Source organism: Bidens hawaiensis, unplaced genomic scaffold (genome assembly GCF_021521415.1).
Source record: "Bidens hawaiensis isolate Kalapana, Puna unplaced genomic scaffold, B.hawaiensis_p1.1 tig00019083_1, whole genome shotgun sequence".
Classification (NCBI taxonomy): Eukaryota; Viridiplantae; Streptophyta; class Magnoliopsida; order Asterales; family Asteraceae; genus Bidens; species Bidens hawaiensis.
The window spans coordinates 131,446-157,858 of record NW_027492899.1 but is presented as its reverse complement, the minus strand read 5'-3'; the positions used below and the strand labels follow the sequence as shown (position 1 = coordinate 157,858).

At 38.1% G+C, this 26,413-nt stretch overlaps 1 pseudogene; it reads right to left on the bottom strand.

Moving 5' to 3' along the window:
• Nucleotides 1-3,186: 3,186 nt before the first annotated feature.
• LOC143557690 (protein DETOXIFICATION 48-like) lies at nucleotides 3,187-9,843 on the bottom strand (annotated as a pseudogene).
• Nucleotides 9,844-26,413: the final 16,570 nt, after the last annotated feature.

The following is a 26,413-nucleotide window of genomic DNA, read 5'->3' as shown; positions in this document are numbered from 1 at the left end:
TTATTATCTTGTTGTAAGTGGCCGAGACCTTATTTCTTTTGGAGGTGATGGTTTGTCAAATATTAAAGATATAACCGAGTTACTTGATATTTTAAAACTTACAAAATTATCAGGGTTTATTATTTCACTTGTATGGTCCAGGATAGAGATTCGTGGAGACGTAAGATTAAGGTTAGCGACTTCTAGGGGAAGGCACCTAGTTAGCTTAGCTTTCTATTTAGGGTCTAGTTGGCTAGTCTTGATCCTTGTTGTTTATGAATATTTTTTTGTTTTGATGCTGCTTTTTGTTTCTTATGCCCTCTTCTTAGTAGGTTACAGATTTCTTGCTTTTTTGGTAGTTTGTTATCTATGTATTGCTAAGTGTCTTTTGCTTGTAGGATGTATGTTTACTATGATTACCTGTATGTAGCTTTATGAGCCTGGGGTCTCTCTGGAAGCAGCCTCTCTATTCTCTCGGATAGAGGAAAGACTTGCCTACATCCCACCCTCCCCTGACCCTACCGATAGCGTGCTATGTGGTGGGATATACAGGGCTTGATTGATTGATTGATTGATTTAGTACTAGTGAACTATATTTAATGCGTCAAAAGTTACGCGACTGTATGTTAAAGAAATGGTAACATCGATGAAAACAAAACTTCAAAGATTTATTAGTGAGATAAATCCCTATTTTTGTTATGCCAATACATGAACCCATGTTTAATTGCTTCCGGTGTTAAATTGTTGATTTAAATCATAAACAAACACGAGGATTTAACATGGTTCGGTTTACACTGACCTAACTCCACGGGTAACAATTATTTGTGTGAAAACGATTACAAGTACATAACTTAATATAAATAGAGACTAAAATAGGGTTTGGATCTTAGTAACAAAAAATCTCAAACGGGTTATGATTAAGGCATGTCGCCCTGTGTCTGTCACCCCTTGTTATGTTCAACTAAACCGGGCGAAACAGGGTCTATGAACCCAAGTAGTAAAATTCCCATAAGTATTAGAAACTAGTTACCATCAATATATACAGATATAGATAAATGATCCAATATAATAATCCCTTATCATACATTACGTACGCGAGTTCCTACAACGACGATTTCAAAAAACACGTGGTGGCAATATTGTAAATTTCATCAACTCTGATCCACTGCTCCCATTAATTCCATCAACCTTCACCGTCACCATTCAGCAATCCGTCATCGCACAACGATTTCGTCCGCCGTCGAAACCACCATCCATAGTCATCATATATTGTCGCCTATTGTTGTTCACAGGTTTGTTTATCTTTTGATAAAATTGAAACTGTAATTGAAATTGATGAACCTAATTGATCAGTTAGCCTTGAAACCGATCAGTTAATCATCAATTTGAAGCTTCAACGTTCAATTTTAAGTTTTGAGTGGTGAGTTTTAACCTTGAATATATAAAATTTAAGCCTGAACTTCTAAACCTTTTGTTCTGAACTTTTAAACATCTTGTTATGAACTTCTAAAAGTTTTATTCTGAACTTCTAAACTTGACCATTTAAAGGTGTTCGTTTTGGTCAGAATGTTCCAATTAATCATCAATTTGAATCTTCAATCGTTCAATTTTGAGTTATGAGTAGTGAGTTTTAACCTTGAATGTATTAAGATTAAGCTTGAACATTTTAGGTTCTAAACATGTACGTTTTAGTTTAACCTTGAATGTATAAGATTTAAGCCTGAACTTCTAAACAACATAGTTTAAAGGTGTTCGTTTTGGTTAAAACGTTTAAATGTACACAGTGTCTCCAGTTTTGTTCAGAACATTTAAAAGTAATACTTTGAACTCTAATCAGAGCTCAATTATTTATGCAATTTCATAATCGATTGATAAATCTAAATCCTTCTACACATCAATTCATTGATTAAATCATTATTTTATTTTGGATCAACTTTGAAGATTTTTTATGTTCAATGACGCTCTATTTTGATTTTGGTTTTTACTTTAGAGATTTCATACTTTAAGCTCTTATTAGGGTTTAGAAATTGAATGAGATAAAGCGGGGAGTTCAAAATTTGGATCAGAATAGATTTGTAATCGATGAATTTGAACATGAACTAGTTTGGGTTATTTACGAACTTGCCACCGCGTGTTTTGTAATCCAACGCCCTGAAAGGTCGCATACATAATGAGCGATAAGTCATTATTGTACAATAACCCACTCCTATAACAACTTGCTTATTGGAAGTAACTCTCCTCAATACTAAACCTTTATGCTTTTGATGTATCATTAACATAGTTTCTTACTTTCAACAGCAACATTTATACAACACTCGATTTCTTGCCGCCTCTTCTAATTGACCAATAACGACGTGACGTGCTTTAACTATGAGAATGACAAAAAACATCGAAATGACGGAAATCAACATTTTAATTCACCTTTTATTTATGAAAAAACATACATTGACTTTTTGCCCCCCTTAAAGTACACATATTTAAAATCGGCCAATTGCAAACGCCAAATAAGTTCCAATGGTTAAGAAGGTAAAAATTAAAAATTAAGCACACAGAAAATCTTTGAAAATTTTGATAAACACTAAAGTCCACGAAATATAATGTGTTAAACTATAAAGAATGCCATCGGTCCAAAGGAACGAAGGATATGTAAACTTGGTGTAATATCAACTTAAAAAGACCCAAATGGTTAATACAAAAAGTACAGAGTGGTACGTATAGAAGATCTCAAGGGGTGTAATGGTAGAGATTAACATGAAATTTAGGGACCAAGTTAAATAATTTGTGCCAAAGTTGTCTTTTTTTTTATTTATTATTAAATAAACAAATTAAAATTTTGTTTGATTATGTTTCCTTATTTGAGTAGAAGTAAGATCTGAGATTATATAAACTCATCAATAGTTTTTCTTTTAATTGTATTTAGTATTCGGATCTCGTTTTTATTAATAACAAAAATCATATAGCTTTATACAATATTTTGTTTATTTCTTGATTCATTTGATCGAATAAGTTCAACAAGATTTCATTCCATCAATTTATCATGTATCTTTTTCAAACACAAATCTCACATTTTTTATCAAATATTTTTGTGTGCATAATCGAACTTCTAAGATAGTTACAAAATATCTAAATTACACCCAATAACAAATACATAAATATCACAAGCCAACAAATAAGTCTTTTTAGGTGACAACCTTAACTTCTTGTTATATTTTTGACAACCAATTTATAAAATTAAAGTTCTCCAATGGTAAATAGCAATGTCTAAAAAAAATTATGTATCCAATACTAATCATCAATTTTAGTAATCATCCATCAATGCACAATAAGTGGACATGTTTCAAGTGAAGAACAATCCACCTTCACCAACTCAACCTCCTTTTCCATAGAACAAACAGATATTATTTCTTCAAGATTTACTTCCTTGGAGTCTTTAACCTCATCCTTAATTATCTCTAAAGATGATAATGATAATGGTTTTGCTAACTCATTGGCTCTTTCAACCTCAACATTCCAGTCAGTTTTATAAAGAACATAAAGCATCAACAATGCACATGTCACTTGAGCTGCAAACAATCCCAACCAAAATCCAGCAAACCCTAATTTAACAATGAAACCCATTAATATAGCAACAGGCATTCCCACTAAGTAAAATGATCCCAAGTTAATATTAGCTCCAATACTTGGCCTTGCACTACCTCTCAACACACCACAACCCGTGGTTTGAGGACAGTTTCCAAGCTCACAAAGTCCAGCCACCGGCAATGCCATCGATGTAAGTTCAAGTATCTCCACATCCGTCGTGAAAAACCGTCCCCATTTGTGTCTCATCAATGTAGTAAACACCATGGCTGTAAAACCCATTATGACTGCGCATATAATCGAAACAATCATCGATATACGAGCCTTAGCCGGACGCTTAGCACCGAGTTCATTACCAACTCTAGTGGAAACCCCTAGGCTTAAAGCCGAAGGGAAAACATAAACCAACGACGTCATTTGGATGAGTATACCCATTGATGCCACGGTAGCCCTAGGGTTTGATAATAATCCACATAATATTATCATTAGTTCGTACCACCACCACTCTAGGCACACTGACACACACGTGGGGATTGCAAGTGCTAGTAACGTTGACCAACCGCGTAAACAGTCTGAGCTTGGTGGGACCCATGATTCATGGTGGATGCCAGAGAAGTAAACGACGGTGGTGAGGAGGAATAATAAGTTTAGGTTAGTGACCACCACTGCCACTGCGACACCAGATACGCCCAATTTTAAATACCCTACTAGCAAAAAGTTTAATGGGACATGAACTATTATAGATACTGCTGAACAATAAGTTAATGGTAAAGTTATGTTTTGTGTCCGAAGATAAATACGAAGAGGGTGTAATAGGGACAACACGAAAAGATCTGGTATCGAAAACATGATGAAAGTTTGTGCTACGGTGGAGATTTGTTCATCTTGGCCACACCATATTAATATTGTCTTCATGTTAAGCCAAATGAAGGAAATTGGGAGAGATGTTGATAGAAGCAAAAGGATTGTTCTTTGTAGAGTTAAGCCCAAGATTTTCATTTGTTTTGCGCCGTAAGCTTGACCGCAAATGGGTTCCATGCCCATGGCAAAGCCTGAGATGATGGAGTAACCGGTGATGTTGGCAAACCCGATGGAGAGGGATCCACCGGCGAGCTCAAGCTCGCCTAGGTAGCCAAGGAAAAGCATGGAGATCATGGCTCTTGAATATAGTAGTAAACCGGTTATGGCTGTTGGTCCTGAGATCTTTCCAATGGCTTTGATTTCCTCGAAGGCCTAGATATAAGAAATAAGAATAGTGAGTGAGTTAATGAGTGAAAAGTATTTGAGAAAGTATTGATGAGTTGCATGTTGGAAAATTTGTTACGTGTGCATTAGTAGGTTGTTATGACACAACAAATGCACACTAATAGACATTGATGAATGAGATATCGATGTGTGATTGTGTGTATTTGAAAGAAAATACTATAGTGGTGTATCCCACATCGGTGGGATGGAGAACTTGTGCCTTGTTTTTCCTCTATAAATAGAGAGGTAAACTAAGTTGCAATATACACCAAACCTTACACACAACACAAGCATTGTTGCAAGGTTTTTCCAATTTCTTCTTCTTCTACATTTCTAGTTTCTTTTATTCGAACCTTTTTCAGGTTTACGGTTAACTCTGGCAGTACTACTGCCCCGGCTGTTGTACCCTGGTAAACAACGAGTTCTCTTGGGAGACTCGAAATAATGTTTTAAGGGCCCCGTGTTCAACAAGATCCTCAGCCAAACCGTTTACATTTTTTTTTTGTATTGTATTTGGTTTATTTCTTTGATTTTGTATTGTATTTCAGATTCTTGTATTGTATTGTATGAGTAATGAAACTGTTTGTTAATTTTCTGTTTATTTACTCAATTCACGAATTCGGTTCCTACAATCTTAAAACAATTTTTTAAAACCGTTATCGTAAAAACTTTGTTTAAATTTTCAGAAACTATTCTATTTTGATCCAAACCAGTTTTGTTTCAAAATAGTATATGTTTTAAAAACAGTTTTTTTTCTTTTTTGTTTTGGTCTCAGAATCAAGAATTGGATCTTCAAAGTTGGACTTAGACAGATTCGTTCTTGGTTTAGCATTCTGAAATCAGAAAAGGCTCCTTTTTTGGGTTGTTTTTGGCTATATAGCACGAGATAGCTTATCGTGAAAACTTTGTTTAAATTTTCAGAAACTATTCTATTTTGATCCAAACCAATTTTGTTTCAAAATAGTATATGTTTTAAAAACAGTTTTTTCTTTTCTGTTTTGGTCTCAGAATCAAGAATTAGATCTTCAAAGTTGGACTTAGACAGATTCGTTCTTGGTTTAGAATTCTGAAATCAGAAAAGGCTCCTTTTTGGGTTGTTTTTGGCTATCTAGCACGAGATAGCTTATCGTGAAAACTTTGTTTAAATTTTCAGAAACTATTCTATTTTGATCCAAACCAGTTTTGTTTCAAAATAGTATATGTTTTAAAAACAGTTTTTTCTTTTCTGTTTTGGTCTCAGAATCAAGAATTGGATCTTCAAAGTTGGACTTAGACAGATTCGTTCTTTGTTTAACATTCTGAAATCAGAAAAGGCTCCTTTTTTGGGCTTTTTTTGGCTATCTCGCACGAGATAGTGTTATCTCGCACGAGATAAAGCTATCTCGCACGGGATAAATTTATCTCGCAAATTTCAGAATTTTTTGAATTTTTTTTTCTAAGTTACTAACTTGGTCTGTTTTCTGTGTTTAAGAATGACAGGACCAACCCCAAACACTTCTAATGCTACCCCTGCTGTCCATTTGACCCCAGCCAATGTGGGAGCGACCACAATGGCTAACCATGCTGAAAAACCCGAAAAGTTTACGGGTGTCCACTTTAAGAGGTGGCAGCAGAAAATGTTTTTCTACTTGACAACTTTGAACTTAGCACAGTTCTTGGAGAAAACAGCCCCCAGACCCACTGCCCAAGATGATGCCCAAAGTGTGAGTGCTTTGGACGATTGGAAACATTCTGAATTTCTATGTCGCAATTACGTGCTCAATGGTTTGGCGGATCCATTGTATAACGTCTATTGTGGGATAAAGACTGCCAAAGAACTATGGGAGTCTTTAGACAAGAAGTATAAAACCGAAGATGCGGGAACAAAGAAATTTGTTGTGGCCTTTTTTTTGGACTTTAAAATGGTTGACTCCAAGACTGTGATCACCAAAGTCCAAGAACTACAAGTTATACTTCATGAAATTCATGCCGAGGGTATGACACTTAGTGAAACGTTCCAAGTTGCAGCCATAATTGAAAAGTTGCCTCCTAGTTGGGTTGAGTTTAAGAATTATCTTAAGCACAAATGAAAGGAAATGACTATTGATGAATTAATTGTTCGTCTTCGAATTGAGGAAGACAATAAAACGGCTCAAAAATCAGCTCGTGTGGAGCCAATGGCTAAGACCAACATGGTTGAACTTGGACAATCTTCTAAGGGGGGGTATAAGGGTAAGGGTAAAATGGATAAGGGAAAGGGAAAGGGAAAGGTGAACCTTGGAATGAAGAAGGAGGTTGTGAAAAAGAAACCTCAATCTTCAAACTTCCAAGGTGTTTGTTACAATTGTAATGAGAATGGCCATCGTGCGAACCAATGCAAGAAGCCTAAGCGTGAGCATGCTCATATGGTGGATGAAAATGGTGAACCGTTGGTGGCAATGATCATCGAGCTCTCGGCAATGATTGAAGAAATCAATCTTGTGGGGGACAAACCGCAAGGATGGTTCATTGATACGGGTGTGACCCGTCATGTGTGTGGTGACAAGACCCTCTTTAGCACCTTTAAGGAGGCTGCTAGTGATGCTAAGTTGTTTATGGGGAATCAAGCAACGGCCGACATCAAGGGTGAAGGGAATGTGATCTTGAAGATGACTTCGGGAAAAAAACTTACTTTGAGCAACACTTTGTATGTGCCCGAAATTCGTAAGAATTTGGTTTCGGGTTGGTTGCTTAATAAGTTTGTTTTTCGTTTAGTGTTTGAGTCGGACAAGTTTATCTTGACTAAGCGTGGAATGTATGTTGGTAAGGGCTATGCCCTCAATGGTATGTTTAAACTTGATGTAACCGTGATTGGAAATGAAATGAATAAGGCATCTACTTCTGCTTATATTATTGAGTCTTTAAATTCAAATGTTTGGCATGGTAGATTAGGACATGTAAATTTCAATTCACTTTGTCGTTTAATTAAATTAAAAAGCATACCAACATTCCACATTGATACAAACTCGAAATGCGAAACATGTGTTGAATCCAAACTTACAAGATCATCCTTCAAATCGGTTGAAAGAATAACCGAAACACTTGATTTAATTCACACCGATGTGTGCGATTTAAAAATGTGCCCAACAAGAGGGGGAAACAAATATTTCATCACGTTTATTGATGATTGCTCAAAATATTGCTATGTATATTTACTTAAAAGTAAAGATGAAGCAATAGAAAATTTTATCTTGTTTAAAAATGAAGTTGAGTTACAACTTAACAAGAAAATTAAACGTGTGAGAAGCGATCGAGGAGGTGAATACGTTTCACCATTTGCGGATTTATGCGCACAAAGTGGCATAATACATGAATTAACCGCTCCTTATTCTCCACAATCAAATGGCATGGCGGAACGAAAGAACCGTACATTGAAAGAGATGATGAATGCCATGTTGGTTAGTTCTGGGGTGAGCCATGACATGTGGGGGGATGCCATTTTAACGGCAAATTATCTTTTAAATAAGATACCTCTCAAGAATAGGGACGAGACTCCTTATAAGTTATGGAAGGAAAGAGAACCTTCGTACAAATACATGAAAGTGTGGGGGTGCCTAGCTAAAGTCACCGTACCACCTCCTAAGGCTCTTAGGATTGGTCCCAAAATGCATTTTCATTGGATATGCTCACAGTAGTAGTGCACATCGGTTTTTGGTACATGAATCCAAAAATCCAAATGTACACGTAAACACTTTCATGGAGGCGAGCCCCAATACTATCTCTTATTTTGAGCACGTGTTTCCTAAGTTAGGACACACACATAAGGCCTCATCATCATGAGCGAATAACAAAATCCATGTATTTTCAAGAAAGTTTTAAATATGCTTGTTTTAAACATGAGAAAAGATTGCTAGCTCAAAGGGTAGGTAAAAACAGATTTAAGGATGTAACTTTCTATATATAGTGGAAGGAAGATTCATGCTTGTGATGTACCCATGCGTTGCGACGGACTTTGAGCTAAGCACCTTCACTAATAGATTGTTGATGGACTAACAGACTGTTACGGATTTAGCCGCCGGTAAAAACCATTAGTTTTGTAGTAACTGATAAAAAGAAGTTTGTATGAAAAAAATGTCTAGTTGTATATCATGTAGAACTTATTAATGCATTTACAAAAAAAAGTTGTGAATTATAACCATGGAAAAGGTTGGTACTTTAAAAGGAGTTGGATAACTTAAAATAATAAACTTTTTCTAAGTGAAAATTCACATATAGATAGACAAGTTACAATATAACAAATCAAATTGTAAATTTGACACTTTAACATGCAAGTTTTTCACACTTTAAAAGGTGTAAAAGATAAGATTGAAGGTGTAAAGATAAGATTGAAAATGAAGTCATAAAACTTTTAACTTATAATATTGAGAGAAAACCATTTAAATTTGTAGAAATGTAATGTTTTTGTGCATTGATAGAGATCATCACTTCGTGTATGATAATGCCAATACAAGATGTATGCATTTATACAATTTGTTACCTGAGATGGAGTTGGCCAACCATGAAGTCGGTGATGATTTTCATCCATAGATTGTGGAGAATTATTATTATTATTATTGTTGTTGTTGTTGAGATTCTTGAAAAGGGTATTCATGTAAACGAACAACTTTGGATGGGGAAGATTGTGTTGGGTTACACATGGAATACTATTCTAGTTGTTAGGTAGATAGGGAACTAAAGAACCAAGTTATTAACAACTATAGATAAACATGTTGGAGATGGTGAGCAAGTGTTTGTGTGTATAAAAAAACATAGACAAATTAACAAAAAGAAAGGTAATAAGAGAGAGGTGGTAGAGGAAGTACAACCAATAAACAGCTTGTGTTCTGATTTGTTGAGAGAGAGAGAGAGAAAATAGATATATAAGGAGAGATGAAGAGTGGATTAAAGAATTGAGTGAATGATGTATACAGAGGATATGAGGCTTGTGTGTGTATATATATACATACATAAAAGGGTAGGGTCCTACCATTTTCTTAGTATGTTTGATCAGTTACATCACCATTTAAAAAATTCAAGTTAGATTGTGTATCAAAACCGTAAGTTGAGAAACTCGTTTGCAACATTAAACATATTAATTGATTTAACACATTCACATATATTTATTAATATAAATTGTTAACTTTATGGCTGGGCCAACCAAACAATGATACATGTTCATTAATATAGTCTTATGTTTTCAAAATACCTTAGTATTAGTTTATCTTGTTCTTGTTAGGAATATCTGTATTAATATTATCCACTTGGTAATCATAGTTACTAAGAGTGACCCATATTAATTTATCTTGCTCTTGTTAGGAATATCTGTTATTAATATCATCCACTTGGTAATCATAGTTACTAAGAATGACCCATGACAATGATTGGACCTTGAATTCTAACGTAGTGCTAAATTCTTTTAACATATTGATTTGCATGGTAGTTTATTTATAAACCTGAAAATACTTATTACATCAAAACAGAAGATAAACGGGCAACAAGTTGCAACATTACTGGCCCCCTTTTGAATCGAAAACTCTAATCTTTTAAAAACTATATGCCGATCTTTAAGTCATAACATTACCATAGTAACTTCATAGCTTAAGATGTGAGGAAATTAAAAGTGTCATTTGTCAAAAAGCAAAAGAAAGTATGATATGTAAATGCCTTATGGAGATGTATATTATTTGGCATATATGAGAAAAATATGACCAATATATATTAATTTACATTCTAATTTCATATTTTATATTTAAATCTTATCAATCGCATGGCATCTGGTTTGAGAGCTCATGTCTCGCTTAAAACATAGATGCATTAAGGTTTAAAAAAAGTGAATTATAATTGGTTACGTCTTAGATATACAAAATCGTTATGGACGGTAAAAGATACTTTGATCAGAAAGTTACAGTTACAATGAAAAGAACATCTATGTATAAATAATCAAAAGCCTTTAATTATGCCAAGAATTAAGGCAGTAAGTATGGCAAGAAATAAACGGGTTTGACTAGGAGAATAACTATAATCACGGAAGGGGTAATATCTATCAATACTTCCCTTCAAATTGGAGCATGGATGTCTTAAATGTCCAACTTATCGAGTAGTGTACGAAACTGTTCAGTTCCCAATGGCTTGGTAAGTATGTTCGCAATTTGTGTTTTAGTATTAGGCTTCGAGTTTTGTATCTCAACTTGCTCACAGACAAAATGACGATCCATGCATCTTGACATGTTTAATTTGCTCCTTCATGGAAGACCGGGTTATTTGCTATATGCCGGTTTGCTTGATTGTCACAAAACAGATGAGTTGGACCAATGGGAGGTACATCGAGTGTGCTTAAAAGCCATCTCATCCCTTGATCTACATTATGAATTCATATTTATTTAAGTTATATCATCACATGACCTTTGGTTTTCAGAGCTCATCTCTCGTTTAAGCCATATAGATGCGTTAACTTAGCTATAGTTCAAATGAATATACTTAGTTCATATGTAACCAGTGTAAGTATGATTGTACAAAAAAAGAGAAACTGTTTTAGAACAACCACAACGTTTGAGGCCCATAGGCGCAGTTTGTAATTCCAGACTTCAAAAATCTAGACGAGCACCACAATGGTTAAGGTTTGGAATAGTTGGGTTTGAAAGTTCCAGACAAGCTCCATGCAGGGGCGTTGTGGATGCTCTTATCGTTTTAACCTTGTTATTGGTTGCTTTTACGTGATTTGTGGGATGGGTCTCATCCGCTATATATATAACTTTAAAAATAACAAAAATGGAACCTACACATTCAGAAATTAGATAATAGGAATCTAGCTATTAGATTATTTAAACAAAATAACATGAACACATGAAAATATCGTATGTATTAAAATAGTTATGCATCGATCGAGTGAGTGGTTTAATTACAAGATATTTGTGTATATGCCATGTAGTGATATATATATGGTGGCCATGGAAATGTTGGCATGTTGCTAGACAACCATGCATGCATGTTACATTCCTCACAAACCCATGTGAATTAAGGGGCCATGAAAAGCTAGGTCCCCACCCTACCTTTGAGTACACACATTGGCTCATTTGCCCTGTTTTGAAAGGCACAAGTCTTTATAGCCGGTGTTTCTATTACCCTTTAGTTCACTGGTGTGGCCTTTGTTCTCCTAACGAGTTTTGACACACATATACGATGGCATGTAGCTAATTAAGGTGGCCGGTGGTGGTGGTGGAAGTTTCGATGTTAGGGTTTTGGACGGATGAAAGACACTATAACTTGTCTAGTCGGGACCATCATACTTTCGAGAAAGTTTATTTGTCATCCTAGCTAGGACGTCATGAACTTGACAATAGAAACACCGAGAAATATACGAGTAATACATTATTATCATAAACAATTATTACATTTTGTTGCTAAAGTACACATATTTGTAATTTTTCTTCAAGAGTAGAAATTCAGTAGAGGAAAGTAGTGAAATGACAATAATGTAGTATTTGTAATCGTTATCACAAAATAAAAATATACATTGTTGTCACTCATGAATGCATAAAGTTAGTGTAGACAGAACCACATTAAATCCTCAAGTTCACTTATTGTGTATGCGTTCAATTTTATGTTTGCACCACATCCTAATATCTTGTCTCTCTTAAACCTTTGGCTGAATTAATACCTACAAAACTTAATGAACGTTACCTAAAAGCCTATTATGTTGCTAACAGTCAATCATCATTATCTTCACTGTGAAAAGGTTATGAATTAAAATATACTAACTTTGCTTGAAATATGAAATTTTAAATGTAGCACATGATTGTTCTAGATTTGTCAAATTCCCTTAAGAAAACAGTAACCAAAAGCATGGCAAAGATATGCCTCCCATTACAAAGGTTTCATTAATTGATTATATCTTCGAAAATTCGGTATGATATGAAGTCTAATAAAGTAGTGAGTGTTACGATATCTTGTTTTAGTGGATTTTTTGTTTGGTACAAGTCTCTTTAATATAATCACCAAATGCCCCCACTTTAGCAACATTAAAATCATTACAAATGTATATTGGTTCATATGGTGGTTGGTTACGAGTTCAATCCATCTATGATTAATAACAGTCCATATGAAACCCACTTTCTCTGCATGTTTCTTTATGGTGGAAGAAAACATGGATGCATACATAAGAAAATATTTTGTAAATGATGACGTTGGTGAACTCAAAACAAAAGACAAAATAATAAAACTAACTTACAACTCTAATAGTGAAAGACAATAGTATATGCACTAATTAGCTGGTGTCTCAATGGTTGAGTGTTATGTATCTTATGTTCAAAGCTTGATGCAAAGCTACTACTATCAAGCAGGGGGTCTCACCGGAAGCAGCATCTCTATTCCTACGTGGTAGAGGTAAGGTTATCTACATCTTACCCTCCTCAGACCCTATCATAGCTTTGCTATTGGTGGGATTTACTGAGTACGATGATGATGACAACTCTGATATCTGCTAAGCTTAAATATTTGTCAAAGGCTTGAAATCATCTATTTGATTGGAAGTAAACAGTAACGCCCAAAAGTCTGTGCATTGAATACAAAGATCGATGGCTACTATAGCACGCGATTGAGTGAAGGAAGCTTATTGTCCAGCAGGTTGAAGCCTCGCTCACCTAAAAGAGTAAAGTCTCATCTGCAACAAGCAAAGGAGAGAAGCATCATACCTCTTTGCGCATCTGAGATGTTCACAGGGGAGCTGGCTTGGTCAAGAAGTCCCAATATATAAGAATGCCTTTGACATCTCATTTATCACACTATAAACTCGTCTTTTTCACCACTTTCTTCTTACAATGATTATACCTCCCTAAAACAACTAAATTATTCTCATGTCGGAGGTTGATCACATGAGACACTCTCCTGCAGTGAGCTGACAGTTTAATTGCTCATATGTGAAGATCCCTTGAAGCCATCGATATCGTCCCCTACCATTATTTGTTGTAGCAAAAAATTGGTGCCCACCATAGGGTTGCGCTACTTAGAACACTCTTATAGTTCAACTCTTTGTTCTCAAGTCTCTCCTTTCATGACGAATGAAGAAGCTCTTAAAGAAGGTAATTTTGTGCCTCAACCACAAAGTTCGTTACTACCTCTCCAGTTGGGTCAGAAAACCACTACCAATGTAGATGTACCACCTATCGAACCCTTGTTTCAAGGATACCCTCCTTTCAAAAAACCTCCTTAGGTGTGTTCCCGAGTTTATATAACTAAAGAAAAGAAAGGAAATGTATACTTTCCTTTCTCTAGCTTCCTTTTTTATTATTCAGTTTCTTCCAAAGTGAAACGAAAGATAGTTATACCATTTTACTCTTTAAAACAAACAACTCTCCGGAGCACATCAAAATTATCGTTTTTTCATATTTATAAGCCTTCACCTAGGAATACACGTTGGAACAACTTTTACAACATACATTAGTATGCTGGCCGGTTGCTTTGTTTTAAATGTCTTAGATCTTAGCCACATTATTTTTCCTTAAAAAGAACTGGAGTCTAGGGTTTTAGCAGGAGCAGTGTCTCTATTTCACGGAAATATTTGTCCTCATCAAACACTCCTCGGACGCCACTAATCGTTTGCTATGTGTGAGGTTTTACCAGGTACAGTTGTTTGATTATACTTTCCTTCAAAATGTGTTTTGTGTGTTTTTCTCCGGACTAAATGCTTAGTCAACATCCGCAATTCCTTCCTACGTACGTCAGTGTTTCACTATAATTAAACGTGACATTTTGGCATCTAGCCACTTACAGTTTGCTTAGTATTTTAGTGTTTAACAAAAAGGGCTAGTCGACTTGAAATTTAAGTTCGAAAGGAAAGGTATCTTGTTTATTTAGTTTGGGTCATTTTATTAAATTTGGTTGCATATACAAATATATAGTCTTTTAACTTTCTTAGTCATATTATTTGTTTTTTAAAATACATAATTAAACATGTAAAAAACATAAAGTCGAGGGTTTTAGTAGGACAAGTCTCTCTATTCCATGGAAGTGTTTGTCCAAATCACACCCCCGTGAACGCTACTAATCGTTTGCTATGTGTGAGGTTCTACTGGATACATTTGTTTATTTACATTCCCTTCAAAACGTGTTTTGTGTGTTTTTCTCCCGGATTGAATGTTTAGTTAACAAACATGTGCAATTCCTTCTTGCGTACGTCAGCTTCACTATAATTTGACGCGTCGTTTTGGCATCTAGCCACTTACTATTTACTTAATATTTTAGCGTTTAACAAAAAGGAGCTAGTCGATTTATACATGTAATTTCAAAAGGAAAGGTATCTTGTTGATTTAGTTTGGGTCATATTTTATTAAATTTGGTTGCATCCAAATAGTGAAAGCAACGATGCATCACCAACCATTCTAACTTGTACCCATTTTCTCAAACATGATTAAAGTTGTCCCAATCAAATCATGCTTCTGCTACTATTGTTTCAAAATCAACTATTCATGCTGGTTAATTTGGTTAGAAATAGACAAATCTTTAACATTACATATTACTAGATTTACAAAAAATTGTTAGAAAATATAATTGACACTTTTTGTCCGTGTATATATTTTAGGAAAGTATCGAAGTACAATGATGCTTTTATCTCCTCTTTTTTTAAGGAAAATTTCATAAAAAAGCTAGCGGAAAACTAGCAAAAACTCCAACGAAAACAACCAACAAAAACAAAAGCAGGCGAAAAAAAAACTCCAAGAACTCCTTAAAGAAACAATGTGAATCATCCGGAAAATTGAGAAACTAAACCTAATAGGAAAAACCACCAAAAGGAAAATTGAGAAACCAAAACCTAACGATGCTTTCATCTATTGACCTATATTTTAGTTTACATAATTTGTGAATATTCATCTTTATTTTTCATTAAATAGTTTGGTGTGTATCTTGTAAACTCAAATCAATGACAACTATTTTTTTTCTAAAACATAATATCGTTATAATTAATTTTCTGACAACCTCTAACTCATGTGATCTGTGTGGGTAGGCCGTAAGTGTAAAATCTAGTGTATTAATCTCGATCTAGGTGTGTAAAAGTCAAGCATGATCATGCTGAGATTCCCTATGAAGAGAATGAGAAGACTGTAAACCTAAAAAATGAATGTGACAGATGTATTGATATTGTTGCTAGAATGTAGAAATTTTAACAGTTACAAACATGGCTAGTGATCCGACATGTTACCAACACTTACTAAAAAGGATCGGCTGATATTTTGGACGCCTTATACGACTAGAAAAAAAAAAGGGGGGGCTTTTATATGTAACTTTTTTTATTAATACCATGATGATTGTTATAACAATAAACAAGACAAAATTACTATATCAACATGATCTATTAATCTTAATAGTTAAATGAATTGTGAGACTCTCACGGTATTATTGAAAGCCAACTTTTTGAGCGCCTATATTCATAATCTACACTCTCATTGATACAAATAATTTTAATACAAAGTATATCTTATAACAAAAAAAAGTAAGATATGAAGAAGAATATGTGTAGTCAAAACTCTTCACCTTTAGATGTTTTGTGACACGTGATGGTCCAATGAGTATTGGAAAGCTTCGTAAAAGTGGTATAATGGTAAAAAGGTCATAACTCTCATGCAATCACCTCTCTCTCTCTCTCTCTCACACACACACACAAAACGTCTCATCTTTAAAGTTGTGTATGCTTGCCAAAACTTAAAGGGGAGCGTCGTAAGCGTCATTTTGAGAGAGTTTTGGGCCAAACCAACCCCCCCCCCCAACCACCCCACCCCCACTCGCTTACACCTACGGATGACCTAATATTAGTTAAAACTTTTCACTGATAACCATGTGAAAACCATTTACTAAATAATTTATCTTGAAAACAATTCAAAATGTTAAAAAAAGAAAAGTAAACAAAACACGTTAAGGTTTTTTTAAAGCTAACCAATACAAGTTATTTGAGAGAAATTAATTTAAACTTTGAATTTTTTTTTTTGAACGGTCAACTAAGTAACGTCGGGTACCCTGTACGCGGCCCCATTGGCTAAAGGTAGCCCGAGCCGGCCACTAGTCCAGACGGACAGAGCCCCTAGCGGTCCACCTGTTGAGGGATTCACCGGATAAAACCCGACCCCTACGCCTGCCAAACGGCACGACAGCGAGAAGCCGGTAAAACCGGGTGAGATCAGGACTCGAACCCTGGCAAGCCATGGTCATCCCTCATATCTCCCATAGAAGTTGGTGGTAGTGAGGTTTGATCCTCCTACCTCTCACTTGTAAAATGAGTGTTCTACCATTGAGCCACAACCAACTTATAATTTAATTTAATTTAAACTTTGAATGCATCTATCTATATAAATGTCTATTACAAATTTTATGTGTCGCTCTTTGATTGCTCTACATTCCCTCTTAAGTCACTAAATTGTTTGATTTGTGATTTGAGGTTTCTCATGCTTTTGACCCGAATTCGAAGGTATTGGTCTCACAAAACCCGGATAGTCCTTAAATGGGTTATAACATCTCATTTACTTTCAAATCCTTTCATAATTAAACAATAATTTTCACGGGTCATGGGTCTCTACAAATCTGGATAGCCCTTAAGCGAATTATAACTAACATCACATATTTTTGTGAAATAACCCATTAATCATCAAACAATAGTTTTTGCGGGTCATGGATCTTACCAAACTCAGATAGCCTTAAACAGATTATAACATCTCAGGAAAACCTTTAATCATCAAACCCTAATTTAATTTCTCCCCTCTACATATTCTCCGTCGATGGTCAATTCTCTCCATCACCGGTTAACTTTCAATAATTACTCAACATCGTCACCTACATCAATCACTTCTTTTTCATAAGACAAATATTTAAGTACACGTGTGTTCGTTTAAAAAAACATGTTCGTGTTCGTTCGTTAAAAATCTAAAAAAAAAACCTACGCATCTCAAATGAAATAGGTCAAACGTTAAAAAATATAAAGAACATAACAAACTGATATATATATATATATATATATATATATATATATATACATATTAGATCAAAACAAAACTAAATTAAGAAAATAAAACAAATCATTATAAATATAAAATAGCAAATTTGATTTAAAACAAAGAATAAAGTTAACTACATATGACCCAAAAAAATGAGAAGCGTGATAAACAATCTATTCAATTACTTTAGTTGTGACTAATTTAAGAGTAAAAAGATATGACAACGGAATACATTGAATAACTCAAGTTGTTGACTTTCTTTCTCTGCGTACAAAATACATGTTAACTTCCTTATTATTTTAAAGTCCATAACTTTTTCATATAATAATTTTTTTACATCAATATAATAACAAACATTTTTATCTTTAATATAAATACCATATTGCTATATAAAAATAAAAAAATAGTGGGTTTTATACATTGTGTTATTGGTTAGTTATTGTATTTTTCAATTTAATTTACTGTGGATTGTGTTATATGTTTTCGTCATTGTGTTTTTCACTTGATACTTGTATAAAAGACAAAAATTAAAACAAAACTTACCTCATTATGTCTTTTCCTACTCATTTTTGTTGTTTATCATTATGTCTTTCTACTCATCGTTATGTTTTAGTAACTGTGTATTACATTTTTTGTCTTTTGTTCGGGATTAACATGTGACATTTATTTAATTTGAGAAAAAAAATATTATGTTAATTGTGTATTACATTTAAATCATTACTTATTCGTTCTTTATTAGACCGGATAGATTTATATGTAGGAACTAGGAACAACAAAGTTTGATTTTCAACCATTTTCTGTCTCTTCGTTCTTTATCCACCTTATCCACTAATCTTAATCTTCAATATGCGTATTCGAAATTGGTTTTCCTTTCTTTAATCTTAATTGATGTCACCATCATATATTCATCATCTTCACTTACTTTGTCGTATCAAATATTAATTTCCTCGATCATCGTCTTGTACACAAATATATTAACCTTTTTCTTATCATTTGCCATCATTAATATTGATCCTTTAGCTAGCTTACGTTCTTTCCACTACATTATATTGTACCCTTCTAGAGCTACTAAATCCGTGCTATAATGCCCCACCTCCAAAAGGCTGCGTATCATTGTTAAATAAGTTGAGATAACATGATTTTATAAGTTAAAAGCGTTGTCAAATCAAAGGGCTTTTAGCGATGTATTTGTCGGAAGTCTTTCCGTGAAAGTTGTTTCGTAGGTGATAATCCACGTGGCGTGGGTTAAGAATTTATCGATTGGTTACCGACTGATATTTGGGATCGATCACCAACATATAAAACAAAATCCTAAAAAAAAGAATTTTTAAGCTCATCGGTTATTTACTTGAAACATCGATGGACCTCCAAAATGAATAAAGCGACATTTTTTGACCTCGTCAATAATCCACAACGAAATTTTTTGGATACATTTTTACTGAGGTTTCCTTCAATACTTATTTTTCAAGTGAGAGTAGTTTACGACCGCAATCCATCCCAGCCTTTAAGATAAAGCTTTTTAGTATTTGACGGAAAAGCTTCTTGATTGCAGTGACCCTAACCTCAAGTTAACCCCTCAACCATCCTTACAAGGACTTATCATGACATAGGTCTAACAACAACTCGATAGAAACTTACCGTCATATTTTATGTCTTCTTAGTTAGGGTTAGATTTTAAGGGCTAGCAAATCAGGTACATGTTTAAACACGATAAGATCTGTTTAGCAAAAAATTACTGAAGAAGCGTGGATCGACTCACTGGTAGACGATCTACTTTCCTCGGGTATGATTAGACTATTTCACCGATGGTTTTCTTGGATCTGGATTCTTCCACCTACAAAATGAACAACACCGTCAACTTACCCCTCAGAAAGGGACAGAGGGGTCCTCTTTGGGGTAACCCTCCAGTGTGAGAATAAGTATTTGTGGAGAAGATAATAATATGTGAGAGTAAGGAATTCTGGAGAGTATTGCTTAATAGCTGAATACTCTGTGTGATTGTATTACTGGATGTAACTGTCTGATTGAATGTAATTGAATATGATTGAATGTGAAATGAATGTATGTTACTGGCTGTAACTGTGAATGATTGAGTGTGAATGTCTCTCCTTGTGGAGTTGATGCTGTATTTATAGTGCTAGGGTTTCCACTGATTGGGCTCAGCCTTGTTGGCCTCCTCCAATTGCTCTGCGCCACGTGTCCTCTGGGACACCTGGTGCTTTCTCATTGGTTGTAATCACGTGGTAGCACATGTGTCATGCTGAGTTGTCCACCTTTCATTTGGCAGCTGTCACATCAGCATATTCTTATTCCTTAAAAAGATACCTTCTGGAAGGTTGTCTGACGTGCACAATCAAGGTTGCCCTAATCCTGATTTGGATAAGGACGAGGTTGATTATGTGCATGTATGATATGCGCCAATCCTGAGGATGCGCGAGGTCTTCTCTTTATTCTCACGCGCAGATGTTTCATGCGCAGATGTGATATGCACGAGCATGTGATATGCGCCGCGCGCATATGTGATATGCGTGAGCATATGTGATGCGCGAGCATATGTGTGCCTGGGCATATGATGCCTGAGCATATGTGGTGCCTGGGCATATGATGCCTGAGCATGTGTGGTATGCGCCATGCGCATAGGTTTTGGCTTTGTGCCTTCGTAATGTCTTGGTTTCAAGCCTGTTGTCTATATCTTGTGGGTTGACCCGCCTTGCTCCGTGTTGAGGCGGGTACATACCTCTTCAAGCCCCCCCAGTCTAATGTGTGTCTTGTCTTGCGCGAGCGAGGCAAGATAGATATTAGACTTATCAGTTTGGTCTTTTAGTAGTGGTTTGTCTTTTTCTTCTTCTCACTTGTCATTGCGCGAAATTCTATCCTCTTGGTTGCAAACGAATCGTCCCTGGACGTGGTTGTTGTTGCTGACGTGGGCCAGTGATGGAGACGTGTCAGGCCTTTCGTGTGCTCGAGGTGCTACAGTTGCCTTTCGTGTCCCCTCACATGCTGTCAGGGACACGTGTCGCGCTCACGTTGGTCCGTTCCTGCGAGTGGTGGCGCGTGAACTCTGGCAGCAGCCGTATAGTTTCCTTTCATGTCCCCTCACACAGTGTCAGGGACACGTGTCGCGCTCGTAGTGGCTTAATCCTGCGAGTGGGGGCGCGTGAAGTCCGTTCAGCACCACAATTTCTCTCTCCTGGGCCTATAAAAGCCAGCCCTTAGATTTTTTTTATCCTTCATCTTCTTGTTCATTCTTCTGAGCTTTTCTTTCTTTGTCTTCTGATTATCTTTGTTCTGCTTCCCAAATATCTGTTGTTCAGAAGCATCATTTGTTGTTTGTCACCATTGTATGTCTGATAGCTCAGACAACACAATCACCCCCATACATTGCCGTAGAAAATCGTTAGTAATGTCTACATTGAAGAAGACCGGCAAGGGGAAGAAGGCTGCTGAGGGCTCATCGGAGGAGGTAGGGAGGACCAAGGCGGTGAAGAGGTGGAATGAAATCCCCTGCAAATTGAGGCAGGCTGATCTTGACAGCCTTATCGCCTCTCAGGGTTTTCCCACCCTGTTTGGCTGCATGTTGCCTGTGGCCGGGCAAACGGCGGCGAACCCGCCTACTGGCTATATATCCCTATATAGCCACTTTTTCACCCACTGCAACCTTCGTCTCCCGATGACAAGGTTTGTGGGTGCACTGCTTCAGTTCTATGGGATTCATATATCCCAAGTCCATCCGTTTGGACTTGTGCGCATGACTCACTTTGAGTTCATGTGCAAATCCCAGCGCGAGGAGCCCACCCCTCGGCGCTTTCAGTATTTTTACAAGCCCAAGATCCAAGACAGTTGGTTCTCCTTTGTTCCTCGCAGTCAGAAAGTGAAGTGCTCCACTGTTTCATTCAAGAGCCTTCATGACTGGTCTGAGAGGTTCTTTTACATAAGGGCTGGTGTGATCCCCATCCGTATGACCATGCGCTCGATTTCTTCTGCGCCTGCGGATGTTGGTGTCCTCAAGAACCCAACTGGCGCCTGGGTTAATAAGCTGACCGCTGAACCATCCCCCGCCAAGAACATTTGTGAGGAGGCGCTGGTGGGGGTTGGTATGAGCAAAAGGTGGGCGGACAGCGCGCTTGAGCCCGTTATCCAAGTCGACGGGTTATGTAAGTTTTATCTCATTGCTTTACCTCTGCGCGAATATAATTCTTTTTGCTGAACTCATTTGACTTGTGTTGTGCAGTCACCAAGGAGTATATCCATGCTGCCTATGATGAGCACATGGAGGGTGGCTCCGTCGCGCTTGGCGCTGGGGAGGTTGGTTTCCCGGATCGCTTTGATGACATGTTCATCCCTGTTGATCTGGGTTTCCTCTTCGACAGCGATGCGCCTGGTAAGCCTTTGTACTTATGCATTTTCCTTTATAATACCAAATTTTGCTAACACTTCTGTTGCATGTATTGTAAACTACGAGCTGGAGCTCGCGGAAGAGGAGGAGGAGGAGGAGGCGCCCCAACTAAAGCGTAAAGCTAAGGGGAAAACTGGCGCAGGGGCCAGTAAGAAACAGAAAAAAGATGTTGCCCCTGTTGTTCAGGACCCTCCTACTCAGGCGGGGGGATTTGGGAAAACCCAGGAATTTACCACAAAGGTTTCCTTGTCTTCCCTGCCTATAAAAGTGGGCAGACCTCCTGTCCATCTGAGGCATGGTGCCACTTCTTCTTCCCTTCGCGCGGCGGAAACGCCCGCGACAGGTAAACTTTGCTTATCCTTTATGGTTCTATGAGCGCGATCCTTATAGGATTACTAATGAATCTTGTCTTACTCAAATGTTTGTAGAGCCGGCGACAGCGCAACAAGATGCCGAGGCTGCGCCGGAGGTCGCTTCGAAGTCCCCCGTTTTACCCTCAAAGAAGGGTAGGATGGACTTCATGGCGATGTTTGCTGCGCGAACGGAGTTGCGCCAAGGTACGTATTGCGTTCTTATTTTCTGACTCTTTTAGATCAAGTCCTGAACCATTTCTTGTTGTTGATTTTTTCATAGAAGCCGTAGCTGGTGCACAAGCTTCTGGCGGCACTCCTGGCGCCGTTCCCAGCGCCGTTGGCTCTGCTCCTGCTCCTGCAAGCGATGAATCTCCCCTCATCGGGATTACTAAGGAGCAGGAGGCCGTTTTGCGCGCCGACCTGGCGGCGCCGAGACCTCCATCACCTCCTCCTGCGCACAGCCCTCCTCGCGAGACCGATTTTGATTCTAGGTCGCAGGAGAAGAGGCCTATTTCAGAGGAGGATGAGGAGGTTCATGCTGAAGACTCCTACGACGCCCGCGCCAGCCCTATAGCGCCACGAGGTTTCGCGGCGGAGCCATCTCGTGGGGCTGGCGCTGACTTTTCTGCTTCGTCCCCGCATGTATAGTTTCTTTTCTTTTGCTCCGCTGCGCTTACTTCCATCTTAATGTTTTGATAACTTAGATAATTACTTTGCTTTTGCAGGAATCCGATCACATTTACCGCCCGAGATGGAATATAACTGAAGACAGCACCTTTCAGTCCATGGGGGTGTGTGCGGAATTCTGGGCTCATGCTGTGCCTCCATCTGAAAGGAGGTTCCAGGAGGACCGCGCTCGCGACGACCTGCTCAACGATCACATGTTTGCTGGGTCGGCCTTCTTTGCTGCCTCCCAAGAGCTTCGCTCTGATTACGTAAAAGTACGTGATGCTCTTGCGGAAGCCAAGCAAGAGGCTAAGGTGTCTGCTTGGCATCTTTCTGATGCTCGCGAGAGAGCTGAAAAGCTCCAAGCCGAGCTCAGTGAGAACAGAGCCAGTGCCAACAGCGCCTTCGTGAAGCGCGGGCATGAGCTTCAGGCGGCGCGGGAGAAGCTGCAGGCGGCGGAGGCGGATGCGGCCAAGTTCGCGCGCAGGGCGCGCGACTTGGAGTTAGAGGCGGAGGCGCGTGACCAAGCTCTTGTCCAGTCTATCACTGAAAAATCATCACTGGAGAGTGAGGTTGCGCGCCTGAAGAGGGAGCTGGCGGCCGCGCAGGCCGATAAAGATGAAGCCCAGGCGACGGCGGCGTCTAGCCAGGAAGCACTTGATGCTGCGCGAGCGGAGAAAGAAGAAATCTTGGCGGCAGCAGCGTCTGACAAAGAGGAGCTGAGAAAGACTAAGGAAACTGTTGAGTTATTAAACTCTCAGGTTCCTTCCCTCGAGACGTCTGTTGCTGGCCTCGCGCAGGATCGCCACTGGCTGATCTCACAGGGCATGACTCGTTGCGCTTACGCGATGAAATACTCAGGCGAGTTTCAGGCCCTGGTGATGGATTGCAACGCTGCCGCGCGCTTGGTGAGCCGAGCTGAAGGGTTCACGGATGGTTACGAATATGGCATGTTGAAGAAGAACCCATCCGAGTACCCTTATCAGAGCAACGCTGCCTGCGCGGAAATGGTCGCGATGGGGGAGAAGTATATGAACACTCCTATTCCCATCCTTGCGCAGGTATTTTAACCTTAATGAGATTACCTTGACTTATTTTCTAAGTCTTTTTGTACTCATATTTTTGCTTATGATTTGCAGATATCCGCGCTTGCTGACCAGCCCGATCTCGCCGCGCTAAAGAAGTTACTTGACGAATGCGATGGGGCTGGCAGCGGCGATGATGGCGTGGGGAATGCTGGCGTTGCTAGCGGCTCTGGCGTGGCCAAAGGATCCGCTCCTGACACTGTCATGATAGAAGACTCCATTCAAGATGAAGAACTTGACTATGGTCAGTTTGGAGATGATGAGGAGCAGGCTGCGCCAGATGCTGAGGGCGATGATGAGGATGATGAAGAGGCTGATGTCAACGTGGAGACTTGAGAAGCCCTTCATGTTTTTTATTTTTATTTGTAGTTTGTATCTCATCTTGTAAACTTGTAAATTTCACTGCTTTTGAATGAAATGTTGTTTTTCCCTTCTTCGCATCTTGCGCATTCCCCATTAATCTGTTTATATCGCATGTGTGCTTGTTGAATATAAGATATGCTTGCACGTTGGAATAAGAACAAGGTTGTAAGGAATTTATTATACTTAACCCTTGTCATATTGTAAGTGACTTTGCCATATCTTGATTATGTTGACACGTGTCTTGGCGCTTTCATTATTCCTCTTTTGCGCGACGTTATCGCGCGTTTATGGAAGTATGAGTTTTTTAGCCTTACGCGTCAATGTGTTGCTAAGATATCCATTACAATTTTATGCGCGACCCCAACCTGAGACCTTAACAACTATGTTTTGGCATTTGCTTTGCCTTAGTTGTGTTTAGGTGTTTTATGGTCAGGCTGCGCAGGATGTAGGATGGATGTTGTGAGTGATTTGAGCTAAGGCTCACATTATTGGGCTAAGGCCCTGACGTTTTAGAGTTAAGACTCTTTAACGCGTTTGCGCATGTATGTTTTACTTCGTTTTATTTTGTTTTGATGTCAATATAATGTTATCATATTGCTCAAAATTAATAAAGGGAAGTGTGAAACAAGTATGCGAAAGGTAATAGAATTGGGCTAAGGCCCTGACGCTTTAGAGTTAAGACTCCTTAACGCGTTTGAGCTTGAAGCTCGCGCATGTATGTTTTACCTCGTTTTATTTCGTTTTGATGTCAATACAATGTTGTCATATTGCTCAAAACTAATAAAGGGAGGTGTGAAACATGTATGCAAAAGGTAATAGAATCCACATTAATAGAAGATAGCGCGTATCAGTATTCATAATGGCTTAAAAAGCCTTGATTACAAACTTGACATTTACATGAAACATTTTCTAAGGTGTGCCGCGTTCCATGCGCGCGGTATCTTCTTTCCATTCAAATCTTTTAAAGCATATGCGCATTTCCCCAATTCTTCTGAGATTTGATAAGGTCCCTCCCAATTGGGGGACATTTTTCCCGGGGGTATCGCGCGGCTAGCTTCATTGTTCCGAAGGACAAATTCATTTTTCTTGAAGTGGCATTCTTTCACGCGCTGGTTGTAATATTTTTCCAGCTTTTTCTTGTACTTGGCTTCACTGATGATAGCCGCCTCTCTGCGCCCTTCAAGTAAGTTGAGATCCAACCTCCTTTCGCGCTCGTTATCAGTCTTGTTCATCATGAGCACTCTATGGGATGGGCATCCAATTTCTGCTGGAATCATTGCCTCTGTTCCATAGGTTAGGCTGAACGGGGATTCGCCATTGCTGGTTTTGCTTAATGTCCTGTGCGCCCACAGGACATTAGGTAGCTCTTCAACCCACGAATGGGATTCTCCCTCCAACCTTTTCTTCAGCCCATTTAACAAGCTTTGATTTGCGCGCTCCACTTGGCCATTCCCCTGAGGGTGATATACCGAAGTGAAGACTTGGTTGATGCGCAATTCCTTGAGCCAGCTGGATATCTTCTTGTCAGTGAATTGCTTGCCATTATCGCTCACAATTTCCATGGGCAAGCCAAAACGGCATATGATGTGGCTCCAGATAAACTGCTTCATCGCTTCGGCTGTGATTTTTGCTAATGGCTTGGCTTCAACCCATTTCGTGAAATAGTCTACTGCCACTACCAAAAATTTTACTCGCCCTGGCGCTTGCGGAAGGGGACCCACAATGTCGATTGCCCATTTGTGGAAAGGCCATGCAGAGGTCACTGGAATCAAG